Source organism: Podarcis gaigeae (genome assembly GCF_964106915.1).
Source record: "Podarcis gaigeae genome assembly, chromosome: 6".
Classification (NCBI taxonomy): domain Eukaryota; kingdom Metazoa; phylum Chordata; class Lepidosauria; order Squamata; family Lacertidae; genus Podarcis; species Podarcis gaigeae.
The window spans coordinates 58,616,451-58,628,685 of record NC_139682.1 but is presented as its reverse complement, the minus strand read 5'-3'; the positions used below and the strand labels follow the sequence as shown (position 1 = coordinate 58,628,685).

General features: G+C 41.3%; 1 protein-coding gene across 10 annotated transcripts in view; it reads left to right on the top strand.

The window, feature by feature from the left end:
* DAB1 (DAB adaptor protein 1) overlaps positions 1 to 12,235 on the top strand; it is a 654,787-nt gene that overhangs the window by 488,929 nt on the left and 153,623 nt on the right. For 2 of the 10 annotated variants that reach the window (XM_083742757.1, XM_083742755.1), the window contains exon 1: positions 9,713 to 9,794. The exons of 7 other annotated variants lie outside the window; for them this stretch is intronic. The gene's annotated coding sequence lies outside the window, so the exon portion shown is untranslated. Of the gene's footprint in view, positions 1 to 9,648; positions 9,795 to 12,235 lie in introns of those variants that run through there. One more of the 10 variants, XM_083742758.1, reaches the window with a different exon arrangement.

The window sequence follows — 12,235 nt, the reverse complement described above, 5'->3', positions numbered from 1 at the left end:
TCTAGAATTAGAGAGAGAAACTTATTTCTGTCATCCTTGAGCACATCATGCATAAATCTTACATATCTTTGTCCTGTCTCTCCATTCTTGATTTTTTTTTCCTAAACTAAAACTCCACTGTTTCTGTAACCTTTTCTTAGAGGGGCGTTGCTCCATCTCCCTCATCATGTTAGTTTTCATTTAGTAGCACCTTTCCCAGATCTATGTATCCCTTTTGATGAAGAAACATGGAAATCACTTTAAAGCTGCCATATATAGACTTGACATTTTCTTCATTCTGCCTTGCCTGGGCATTCTGCTCCCATCACTTTCCGTCTGCCCCTACCTGGGCCTTTCATTTCTTTTTATTGACTCTTATTTACATAGGATCTGCCTGCCTGTGGAGATTATTGCATTTTCATGTTAAATTTCATCCAGTCTGTCATCCTGATGTACACATATTCCTACCTGTATTGGTATGAAATCCCCAGTTCGTGAACTTTATGCTCACTTCCTGCCCAGTTAACTTTGCTCCTTCCTCTTGCTTCCAGTACCTGAGCACCTTTATTATCATTGTAACTGCCCCATGTGCAGGTTCTTGAGTTATGGAAGTTCTTTGTTGATAATGATGTCCATTCCTGTCCTTAGAAACCTAAAACTGAAAGAGAGATCTAGACCTACTTGAAAGTGACAAAATTAAAGGACTTATTTTCAAAACACACAGTGGTTTGCTTAATGAGGATAATATTAAGCTTCCCTTTTCTCCTAGAGCTTCAGTCCCAGTTGGAACTCAGCTTGTATTGTGAATCTTCAGTAATAGTTAAAGCAAATGGCCTACAATAGCCTTTGGGCTATTCTGTTCCAGATTGTCGTCAGGGAGAAAAAATTAATCCAGTGCCAGTTTACATTTGCTGTCTGTGAATCAAACTGTGAAAGCTAATTTAAAAACTTTCACACTTGGCTTGAATGAGGACTGTCTGTGCTTTGATAATGTTAAATTGTACACGATTAGCTCCAAAGAGTGCTGGCTTAGGTAATACTCATCAGTCTCAAAGTGCCAAAGCTTAATGATTGCTCTGATAAACTAACACCAAGGTTGCAAGTGTGTGCAAGTGAGTTTAAGGGCACTACAGAGATGCAAGCACTCTATGCTATAAAAAACTGACCTTTAAATCTAAGTCAACTTATTTTACAAATAGTCTGTGTAAAATGTTGTTGTTGGTTCCTAGACTTTTTAAAAACTTTTTAAAAACATCAGGTATTCCCATTCTTTAGTCATTTCTTTAGTTGAATATTTACACCCTGCTCTGCTTGAAAATAGGTCTGGAAAATCACTAGCAAATTTCTGCCTTGTTATTCATCAGCTGCTCATTCACAATGATTGAGATGGCCAAACGCATAACAGTATGTTCTTGGTTAGTTATATTTGTGTATGCATATATATTCACAAATATCCAAATAAATGTACTGTAACTCTGCACTATTGTTCATCAGCTTATGGGGACACCACTGTAAACTATTTGGCAGCGCAGTAATCCTGATCTGTGGAAGCAAATTTGTGAATTATGCCAGTGTGGTCAGGGTGGCTTTTTGTCTGTCTCAGCTGTGATATAGCTGTCTCTATCTCTCCAAATGAAGCTTTCCCTTGAGAACCTTATTCTTAATCTGAAAGTGGTACAAGCTGTATCAATCTCCACAGCTCCGAGAGCCTCAAAAGGCACACAAACCCATATGAACTTGAAGGTGTCATAATTGTCCTGCGCATTCTCCCTAACTTCAACAAGTGGGCATATATCCTTCCTAGGGATGGAGGAGAAAACCAGTTCAGTTCACATTTAAGTGTGAAACTACCTGATCTGTACTTTCCAGAACCATATAGGAACTGAAACATAGTCATCCTTCAAAATGCACACTTCTCCAAATTTTTGCAATAGTTAGCAATGTGTACAAAAATGCATTTGCTGGCGTGAGCTATATATTAATGAAAATAACATAGAATAATGTTGTGAAATATATTATGTGAAATTGCTTTGCAAAAATGTCAACAATAAGCAAAATTGCACAGAAAATGTGTATTTTAGGAGAAAGTAACACTGAAATGCTGATAGATTTTTATGAGGACTCTTAATTTTTAAAAAAAATAATTGCACGTGGAAATGCAGAGAAATGAATTTAAGACTAGCTGGATGAGAAACTGAAAGAAACCAAGAATGGCAGATTCACCCAACTCTACCTTTCACAGTTGTGCTGGGTCAGAAGATTTGTTTCAGTACCATTTTGGGGGGTTTGCCTCTGTTATTGTTCTCCTGTGTCAAAATTAACAAATTACAACAGTTGAACTGGATTTTGGATTTTGTCCAGTCTTAGTGTAGTCCAGCCTATTACAATATATGACAGAATAGATTAAGATAAGTATTTACCAAGTGGTAGCTTCTGGGGCTATTTTGTGGCTTTTGTCTTTGACATAATAATTGTAAGCAAATTGTCTGCATCATCCTGCCAGAAGGTGCCAACAGGTAGTAAAATAGTAAATCTGTGTCTGTTATTTAAGCTCAAACACATGCATTCTGAGAAGTATTAGGTAGCTACTTCATTTGCAAAGAAGAGGCTATAGGTAATTTGTCTCCGATCACATGATTTCTGCAATGCCTTTTCTTATCCCACCTCCTAAGATGGACTACTTTAAGTGTCAGGAGATTTAAAAAGAAAAGCATTTCAGAAGTAAATAAGAATTTATGACAGGCTTTTCAAACTTTGACACCTAAAGCTTCACCAAATTGGGGTGTGGTGGGGGGAAGCAACACCAGCTGTGACACAGACCAAACAAGAATGAATTGGCTATCAAAGATCATTCCTATCGCATCAAGTAGTCACTCAGTCAGCACAAGTGACACATGACTTCCTTCTGTTGCAATGGCTACAGATTTGGGGGGAATGGTGGTGGCAAGATTTGGAGCGTAAACAAGGAGAAGACTACAGCTTTCCTAGAAATACGGTGCTGATATGTATCCTGAAACCTCTGAATATGTTGCAGTCAAATGAACTACATATCAGAATCGTGCATAATCAGTGAGCCATCTTGTAAAACACCTGAATCAATTTTTCCTTAATCATAGTTCTTTCCCCCACTTCCTCCTCCAGGATTTTTACAATGTTAATAGGGTGTTCAGATGAATTGTATTATAATAATGCTTTCCAGTGCTTTATTGGGTGCAAACAAGGTTCCCCTTCACCATCCTGTTCTCTCCAGCATCACAAACTGCAAGTTCAGTCCCTGCAGACTGCACAGCCAGAGGCACACTGCTGCTTGCTGCTTACTTATCCCTTAACTAGGTAAAGGTAAAGGTACCCCTGCCCGTACGGGCCAGTCTTGACAGACTCTGGGGTTGTGCGCCCATCTCACTCAAGAGGCCAGGGGCCAGCGCTGTCCGGAGACACTTCCAGGTCACGTGGCCAGCGTGACATCGCTGCTCTGGCGAGCCAGAGCCGCACACGGAAACGCCGTTTACCTTCCCGCTGGTAAGCGGTCCCTATTTATCTACTTGCACCCGGAGGTGCTTTCGAACTGCTAGGTTGGCAGGCGCTGGGACCGAGCAGCGGGAGCGCACCCCGCCGCAGGGATTCGAACCACCGACCTTTCGATCGGCAAGTCCTAGGCACTGAGGCTTTAACCCACAGCGCCACAAGTCCCAATGTCTTTTTTTTTAACCTTGCATCCAGAGGATGTGTTCTCTCTCCTCCACCCACTCCCAGTAATAATATAATGCATTGCAAAAGAAAATACCTGAACTCTTAGCATGTTGTTCATTTATAGGGCTTTTGGGGGCCTTAATTTATTTCTTGCATTGGGATTGCCACCATCATAAGCTCACTTAAAGTCTAGACCTTCCTACTTGGTAAATGCTAGGGAAATAGGGAGCTTCTCATAACCTGTGCAATATTAGAGGATGATGGACTAGGCACAGGAACATCTATATCTCAGACAAAGACTGATTGGACACCATACTTTCTCCAAGTTGGCAGGAAATAGGGATTTCTAGATAAGGAGGAGTCTGAATTGGCCAAGCCCAGTCCCGGCCCTTTCGACCATGCTTCATCCAAGTGCTGTTCTTATTGGTGCTACTCTCTTGACCAGGGGTTAGCAAACTTTTTCAGTAGGAGGCTGGTCCAATGTCCTTCAGACCTTGTGGGGGGCTGGACTATATTTTGAAAAAAATAAATAAATGAACAAATTCCTATGCCCCACAAATAACCCAGAGATGCATTTTAAATAAAAGCACACATCATACTCATGTAAAAACACCAGGCAGGCCCCACAAATAACCCAGAGATGCATTTTAAATAAAAGGACACGTTCTACTCATGTAAAAACACACTGATTCCTGGACCGTCTGTGGGCCAGATTTAGAAGATGATTGGACCGGATCCAGCCCACGGGCCTTAGTTTGCCTACCCATGCTCTTGACTTTGAGCAGGATCCTGCTTTGCTGCATCAATAAATAAGATAGATATTTAATTCCTGTGCTACCTAGGCTCAGGAGTATGATCTTGGCTACACTCTTGTGTTGTTGCATTTTGACAATTTCACTTTTACCTCATCAGCATTGCTCCATGGTCAGTTTCTTGTGATATGACTTAAGGCTGCACAGTTGAAAACATCTGAAGTGTCACTAAGTTGAACATTGTGTACCCACCATCCTGACCTGGCTCTCTATACTCACATACCTGACCTTGCCTTGATGTAGAGTATATTTTAGCTCCTGAGACTGCCAAGAAGCTTTATCAATAGTGTTCTAAAGCCTCGTTCGATGAAGGAGAACAATCACAAGTGTGCTAGCTCTGTCCCCTGACACCCCACCCCTCCCAGACTCTGCAAATTGGAGGGGTGACTTCTGCAGCAGGGAATCATTTCTACTTGTGAAGTGTCCCTGCTTGATTTAGCACCCTGATATTCCAAGAGGAGGCTGTATGTGTTGGACAGGCTCCCTGCTTCAGAATTTATTCCTCCATCTTGTGGAGGGCAGCAGTGCTCAAGGAAGATTTATGCCCAAGTCCGTACTCTCTGCCATCATGTGAGGAATTTAAAATACATGGCTCCAGTCAACACCCCAAAATTCCACCAGGCCCAGTGCCCAACAATTCTAGATGGTTTAGAAGAAATGTGTTGTTACAGAAACCTTTTTTTTTTTAAAAAAAAGTCTGAGGTCCCCAGTTTCCAAAGCATTGTTCTAATTAGAAGTACTGTTTGATGACAGTTACACTTAGATCTCAATAAACTATACCAAGGGTAGTAATGAGGACATGCTATATTTCTCCTTTACTCAAAATAAATTATTCAAGGTGTGAGACAAATCCTCATTTTGTTGTATTACTAGGCTTTAATTATTATTATTATTATTATTATTATTATTATTATTATTAATCATCATTATTATTTTGAAGTTCAGTGGCATTTTATTCATTACTGTGAATTAGGTGCTGGATACTTAAATTAGCAACTGATTTTTTATTTTTTTTATGCCAAGGACATTATACTTCTCAGCCAAAATTTATTTATTTAATTATTGAGCCACTGTAATGATCTGGCCGCATTACAAAAAACTAAAAGCAGGAGACAGATCTTGCTTATAGGCACTTTTTTGCCTGGTTTCTATAATTTATTTTTGCTTCTGCCTGTCACTAAGAAGGGACAGGGTATCTATGAAAGGCCCTGGTCTGCCTCCCTGTTCACTGGTAATCTCATTCAAGCTAGAAACTGTCCATTTTATAAAGCTCTAAAACACACACTAATGAATCAAATGTATTTTGTACGATGAGCACGATCTCTTTTCGGCTGCTATATGGCCATCTGTTATTTAGGGTTTCATTTATTGATTAGACTTTATTGTGCTATGCGCCTTTCTTTATCAAGAACATTTGGCAGTCTTCAAGCAACTATATCATCTACATTTTTTATAGAAGTGATTCAAAAGATGAAATCCAATGGAAATGTGTTTCACAAGGTGAAATATTGCAGATCGTCTTGGAATTAATGAATGTGATTCATATTAGTTTTCTTATATCTAAGTATGATGAAGAGCAGAACAGCTGATGATTTTCTGCAAAAGCATTAGGGGGAGATAATCAAACCAGGGATAATTAGTTACTATTTTAGTATGGAAAAAGCAAGAGGCATATCTGAGTAGCAGAATGAAATTGGATTATCCAAATGCATCTCTGTATGGCACCCATTCCATTCAGCTAGAAATATAAACTCCGTACTGCTTCTGTAATTCTTAGTTCCTACTTTCTTTTTATATTCTTTGTTAATTGGTTGGCCTTCACCTTCAATAAAATCTTTTTCAAAAGTCATAGTTACAAAGCAAAAACCTCTAGGCATTCCTAGGCATATGTGCTTGCATATGTTAGTAAGACACAGTTAGTTGGTTGGACAGTGTTCTCATAGCTACAAACATGAGTCTGACCAAACTGCAGGAGGCAGTGGAAGACAGGAGTGCCTGGTGTGCTCTGGTCCATGGGGTCACGAAGAGTCGGACATGACTAAACAAAAACATGTTAGTAAACCATAGTTAGAGGACTGATGTGAATGCACCAGTGTTGACCACCTGACTTCACCCCACTCATACTGAGAGGAAACAATCTGTGGTCTGTGTCTTAAGCTTTATGTCTGAAGCAGGGATTATGATTTGTTTCACTCCCTGAAAAGTATAAACTGTAACCAATGTTTGCTGGTGAGAAGACTGCCCAGAAAACAGCATTCACAATAAACCATTAAGTATGGTTTACCATGACATACAAATTAAGCCATTTTTCTTTATATTAAAGGTAAAGGTAAAGGTACCCCTGCCCGTACCCCAATAAACTCAATAAAGGTACCCCAATAAACTCAAGGTTTTTGGTTGGGTCTTTCTTTCTTTCTTTCTTTCTTTCTTTCTTTCTTTCTTTCTTCACTCACTCTTACAAACTGGCAACGTAGTGTCCGTTCATTAAAAGAGATGTCCCACATTCAAGAGCTGAGAAAGTCAGACTTTGCCTTTGAACCGAGACAGACTTCAAAGGTGAACCAGGATGTGATGTTTGCATTAGACGTGTGCACAGCTTATCTAAACTATGCATATCCTGCTATTCTGCCTCGCATTAGCATCTTTCTCTCTACCGTCATTTAACTTTCAATCTAACCATATAGCATTCCCATTAATCTAGCTTGGTATTCTGCAATTTTCTCTGCTCAGGTTCAGGACTTGGGTAAAATAGCTTGCATCAGTGAGTGCTACTACTATGATTTTTGGAGCAGTGGAATATATTATGTATGTTTCAAGGAGCTGATCCGGAAGCCATAATGTTTCAGTCCAGGGGTTGAATGTGGATCATTGGCTATATGGGAAATAGCCAAATAGATTAATGAATAACATCAGACCAATATGTTTTTGCATTTGGTTACTGTTATTGAGAGTGCTGTTGCTGCTGCTGCTGCTGCTGCTGCTGCTGCCTGTATTCCCTCCCCCCCACTGCCATGTTTCCTTAGATGTCCTCCAGAGGCCTTTAAGGTCAACACTTTCTGAAGCAGATAAAACATTATAATTCCTTGAAAGTAAATCAAAAGGATTATGACATCTAGGAAGAAGCTGTTGCCAGACAGCTCATGAACAATATCACTGTGACTGACCCAAAGGCAATACTTAAACTGCCAGTAAAATTGCCCATGGAGTCTGCCAAGAGACCAGATGCTGCTGCTGCTACTGGAAAAAAAAATACCTACTGTAGCTTGGCATTTGTCCTGTAATTGCTTTCCAGGAGAAAATAAACTATAGCATGACAGGAGAAGGTGAATGGCTCCTCACTGTAAACTACCTGGGTGACCTGAAAATGTGTATGCCTTTTTGTGGCATGTTATCCATCTGTTCCATCCTTCATTCTACCCGAGCTGTCTAGTTTTTGATCTCTACTGCAATGGTGATCTCTGTTGATGATTTACCACTGCACACCTATTCTTTTTGTCTGTGTTGGGACAGGGGGCTTCCATGGAAGAAAGGGGAGTTGTTATTGTTGTTAGGATGCATGGGTTGTGTGGCCAGAGCCTACAATAAACTTATTGCATGCACACACACAGAGAAAGAAAATAATGATTGTAATATATGTTCCAGCATGCCAAGGTTTAGATTCTAAACTTTAGAACTACATATTCCATATTAATCAGTTTTGATTTGTTTGTTTTTTTACCATTTTAAAAGATAAGGTGTTTTTTGCGGGGGGTTTTGCACTAGGCCTACATTCTGGCTGTCATGTTAGTAAATGAATTTGCAGCTTGAATGTTTCATCTGCTCAAAAATTATTTAAAACTCTGTGAATAGTGCTTCATTTTCTGTTCATAACAGTTCTGTGATCACACTAAAGGTATTGCAAAATAACTTTACTCAGAATAATTATCCAAAAATATCTGATACTAATTTCTAAAAGCTGTTCACAAAAGTTTTGATGAGTTAATTTCAACAGATGTTCAATTTGTTAACTTTTAAGTCAAGCACATTTTTTTAAATAGCTGACTCAAATGTGCCCTGTACATCACTTGGAACCTTTGGGAATGAAATTAATTTTGTGAAGATTGACTTCCTGATTTAAGCAGCTGAAGGCCAAACTAAACTTTATGCTGCATGTGTAGCATGCAGTCATGGCTGTGCTCTTTCATTGCAGTATTTAATTTTGGCTTATATGGTGGGGTGGGTGGGAGATTGTCATCAGAACCATAGTCTGTAGGCATCCTGAGGAAAATCAGGCCCACTGCATATTTATAAGACTTGGGAATAATAATAATAATAATATAATAATAATAATATAATAATAATAATATAATAATAATAATAATAATAATAATAATAAATTATATATAATATAAATATATAATATAAATATAATAAATATATAATAATAATAAATATAATAATAATAATAAATATATTACTTATACCGCCCCTCATAAGTAATAAATATATTACTTATACCCCAGCCACTGTAGGCAGCTCCCAACAGAATATTAAAAATACGATAAAACATCAAACATTAAAAAACTTCCTCAAACAGGGCTGCCTTCAGATTTCTTCTAAAAGTCAGATAGTTGTTTATTTCCTTGACATCTGGTGGGAGGGTCTTCCACAGGGCGGGTGCCACTACTGAGAAGGCCCTCTGCCTGGTTCCCTGTAACTTTGCTTCTCGCAGTGAGGGAACCACCAGAAGGCCTTTGGCACTGGACCTCTGTGAACGATGGGGGTGGAGACGCCCCCATTGTCTCTGAGTTGTCCTGGATCTTTGGCAAGTAAACCAGAATCTCTTCCCCCCTTTTTCCTTTTTTTGCATTCTTGTAATAACTTTGGGGTTTTCCTTAAAAAAAAAAAAAAGAAGCTTTGGGGGGGGTCCAGATTTTTGCTTCTTGAAATATGGCAACCCTAACTAGCTCCACATAATGTCTGTACCAGATTAGAAAGCTGGCATCTATGTCTTCAATGGGTTTGAAAGCTCTGACTTTGAGTATGTTCAAATACATGTAAAAAAAACTACCTCTTGGTATTTATTCCTCCTCCCCTGGTTCTCTCTGGAGATGACTCTTTGTGACTGGGTAAGTTTCACTTCTCCCCAGCACAGCTTCACTTTAGTAGACATTTAACAGACTTAATTACAACATACTCTGATCTTAGCTGTGTACTTTGCCCCCTCTCATTCCTTAGTCTCTATTTCGCTTTGTAAAAACGGAATCCAGAGCTTCGAAAGAGGGGAGAAAATCCCTTCAGCTTGTCACAATAAGTTGCAACAGCGTAACATTGGTAATGTACAAATTTACCATTCCTTTGTTAGTTATTTCAGTGTACAGGAGGTTGGAAAATGGGAGTTTTCATTTACCAAGCATAATACCTGTACTTTAAGACAGTGTTTCAAAGACTATGTATTCTAATAATTATCTTACTGAAAGCATGTTAAAGTTCACAGAGCTACTTCAGGACTAAACCAGGTTTGTAGATAATGCAGTTTACGCATAGGGTGCATGGTTTGGTTTGTGGTGGATGTGCTCATGAACAAGGCTTTTTAAATTGTTATATAGACAATTGCCTAGCTGGGTGCATTTGGAGGGTGAGTAGTACAGTAAGTGCAGGTAGCAGAAGCTGGCAAGCTACATTGGAAGCAACCTTGCAGGATGATATCTGGGCAGCCTCAAAGAGGTAGACAGACAGGGAATGCAGAGATAATTTGGCAACAGGAGCAAAGCTCAGTTGTAAAGCTTCCTTGGAAGAGTACCCTCACCCAGTGAATAGTTTGTGTCTTCATAAGAAGGTCTAAGTTACATTTTGAGAATCATGTAATTAGAGCAGATATTAAATAACTGGAAAATAATCATCAATATATAAGAGGCTAGGTAGTTACATCTAATGTTTAAAGCAGAATTAGCTCTTTTGAGCTCATTTGTTGTTGCGTGTTCAGACCCAGAGACCTCCCCCCTAAATAAATTCACACATGACTCAAATTTTAGTTTTGGTTTTTGGCAGAATTTAGGCCACATCTTTATTGATTACAGAAGGTGAGTGGTTGCATAGGCTCTAGTTCAACTAGTTCCCTGCACTCTTGCAGGCAGCGCTGACCCAGGGCACCAGCATAGGTCAGCCAAGGGTGAACACCTGAGAAGGTGAAAAGCCAGGTACAGACTCTGTTGACCACCCAGATGCCCCCCCTGGACTCAGGTATGGGCACAAGCCCCTCTCAGGGGTTGACCAAACCAGTTGAGTCCGTGGATTCCTTTAATGGAATAGCCTTCACATAGGGATGGCGAGACCGCTCCCCTATCCCTATCGCCTATCCGCCACACAAACACTGTGCTTGCTGCCAACCACTCACACCTGCAACCAATCCCTTAACCCTGCTGACACAGAGGCCAGCCACAAATCATTCCCAATCACAGACAGATGAACCCCATCAAGCCTGTAAAGGGACGCATCACGGAATGTAATGCTCGGGTGATGGATCACCGTCCCACCCAAGGCCAGAACCTATTGGCCACTGCTCTCTGCACACGCCTCCTGGCCCTCTCAGTGGCAGCTGGGCATCGGCTACCACACCATACATGTCACTGCAACAGCTGTGACCAAAAGATTTTGAGTCCAGGAAGAGCTGCCTTCAACTCTTCCAAGTCCTCCTGCATACGGGTCCACAGGCTCAAGCTGGGAGCTTCCAGTAAATTGTTGTCACCCAGCTGCACCACCATCGGCGCAGGTGTGCCTTCCGCAGACACCTTCACCCGCACCATCAGGAGAAGCTCCTCCCAACGCATTCCTTGTATGGACACCCAGGAGACGCACACATGGCCGAGGAGTCTGAGCCTGCGTCCGAATCCAGACTCCGCTGCCCTCCTGCTGGCCCAGTGGACAAGGCTGTGCCCGACTCTCCAGACGTGCAGGGCAGGCGGACCTAGGAATGAACAAAACAACATTAATAACTGCACCTCAGCGCCGAATCCAAACATAACCCGTGTATACCTCAGATTTCCAGTGGCCCAGATCCTTGATCCTGTCGATGGACAGACCCCAGTGTGCAGCAGTAGTAGCTGCACCAATATGAAAGGAATGAGGTGCATTGCAGCAAATGGTGCAGCAAATTGATGCCTCCTTAACAGGGTCCCAGCCTCGTGAACCAGGAAGGGACTGTCCCCAAGCAGGTGAAGTGACAAATATCTCTTGGCATCCTTTACTGGACAACCCAGAACTGTGTCTGCATCATCATCAGAGGTCTGAGAAAACGTACCAGTAGAGGAGGAGGAATCGCCATCTCTCTACCTCTTGGCCCTGCGTTTGGAGCGATGACTCCTCTGCCACTTGCCACCAGTTGAAGGGACTCTAGGCACCGGGAGATCCTTCTCCAAAGACTGGACACTGTGCACCTCCCTCGAAGGAACAGACCGGACGTGCACAGAACTAAAAACAAGTGAGGAGTTTGGCTGGGAGAAAATTCCCCTTCCCACATGCTGTGCAGGCTGAAGCCCTGAACTCCCTGAACCTGGGGGCGCCGACTGCGAACGAGGCAGCCCTGACTTAAAGGCCTGCTGCACCATAGCACCCATGCTCCTAGGACAACCCCTAGGACTAGCTGGGACTGGTACTCTGGAAGGCTGAAATTGAGACAGCAAAGCCTCAGAAGGATCATAAACCTCACTCCCTTCGCTCACATCCGAAGGACCGTAAGCCTCAAAAACAGTAGAGGACGTGGAGGGGCCAGGCTG